The 1,663-nt window shown below is 48.6% G+C and overlaps 1 long non-coding RNA gene across 1 annotated transcript; it reads right to left on the bottom strand.

Moving 5' to 3' along the window:
* Positions 1–665: 665 nt before the first annotated feature.
* LOC135977272 (uncharacterized) lies at positions 666–1,663 on the bottom strand. The gene is made up of 3 exons (XR_010594680.1): positions 1,445–1,663; positions 1,145–1,366; positions 666–787 (listed from the first exon to the last, which is right to left on the bottom strand). It is a non-coding gene; the product is annotated as an uncharacterized LOC135977272 (long non-coding RNA).

Genomic DNA, 1,663 nt, shown 5'->3' on the forward strand with positions numbered 1-1,663 from the left:
CCCTTAAAAAACTTCCCAGAGCAGAATTCCTTATTCTCTGTTTAATGATTATAAACTGGGTTTTATATTGATTTTTACCACAGCATTAAAGCCTTGGAAAATCACACAGAGGAGAAGGTAAGAGAAAATCTAGTTTATTGATATCTGTATCAAATCCATGGTCATCTATCGTACGAGCTTCACTGTTCTCACTAGGTTACACACCCTGGACACTTGGAATGTCAAAGCATCACCAAGGGATAGAACTCAGATCCTTCTTTTCCAAAAAACACAAGTTTCTACCTCTTGAGTTAAAGGAGAATCTCTCTTAGCTCTAAGCAGTAAAAGACCTATGACACATGGGTGGGCAGCATAGATCCCATCCAGTGATGCCCATATACTAGCCAGTTTTTTGCAATAATGTCATAGCAGCTACAATCAGCCACAATGCACTTACCCTCTGTCCCCAAGGCTGCTATCCCAAGAAAGGGTGGCAGAGAATTCTGAGTGATAGACTGTGAAATTCACTCCATCTTTAGGGCCTCTAGGGCCCGGATCTGGTGGCCTTCACAATGTAGCCAACTCGGCACCAGTCCCTTACCCTAGAATCCTAGGAGTGAGCAGGTTCTCTTTACATTTCAGAGGATCAGCTGAGTCTAAAATAATCCGAAAACATTTATTATTATTGCATTATTTATTTATTAGTTTTACAGTCGGGCCGAGAGGCTGCAACTGAGATTGGCATTCCACTGGGCTAGGCCCTTGCGCAGGCAGTAAAAGACAGACCCTTCCCCAGAGAGCTTGCAATCTGAAATAGACAAGATAGAGGGTGGTTGGGAGGGGAAACAGACGCAGAGAGATGAAATGACTTGCCCTGTGTCACACAGCAGGGCAGTGACAGCTGGGAATAGAACCTAGCTCTCTAGAGTCCCCGCCCTGTGCGCTACCCACTAAAGAATGCTGCCTCAAATAATGTTTTTTAAATATCCCGCTTTCCCCCATTTTAGGAGGCACACACTAAGCCCATTTAGTGGCCCCCCTACCCTCCCTAACATCTTTTATGGCACCGGGGAAACTGAGCTTCATCTCTTCATGCGCACAGCCTTGGTGGTCATACGCCTGTAAACGTACAAAACTCAAAGCCCTGCCGGATTGTCTTCCCCACCTGGCCAATTTGTCCAGCCATCCATTTTCTTAAAAAAGGGGGTGGACGCCGCTTCGTGACCCTTTCCTCTCCTCCGCATCTCTCTGTCCTTGCTGATGGGAGGCAGCAAGGTGGAGGAGGGCGGTCGATACTGGCCGGCCAGTATTTTATTCTGAGAGTAAAGCAGCTGTGTACAGGTCAGCGAGGTGATTCCTGGAAGTGGCTGAGCTGCCAAATCTTGGGCTGAGGAGAAGGGAAAGTGAATTAGGTCTTTTTCTTTCTTTTCTTTTCTTTTTAATGGAAACGTGATCAGCCACTCACCACGCGACCTGCTCCTGGCCATCTGCTACTGGAGACGGACAAATCTGGCCAGGGAAAAGCCGAGGCTCCTGGCCCACCAGCCTGGGATGGGGGTGGGGGTTGAGACCTAGGCCCAGGCCCCAGTGGATGGGGCCTTTGCCCTGGTTGCTATAGAGACAGACAGGCAGCAGCTGCAGGAGGAGGAGGAGGGATGGCAGTGACAGCCCAAGCTGCTGCCAC

This window comes from Chrysemys picta, chromosome 23, assembly GCF_011386835.1.
Source record: "Chrysemys picta bellii isolate R12L10 chromosome 23, ASM1138683v2, whole genome shotgun sequence".
NCBI classification, from domain to species: Eukaryota; Metazoa; Chordata; order Testudines; family Emydidae; genus Chrysemys; species Chrysemys picta.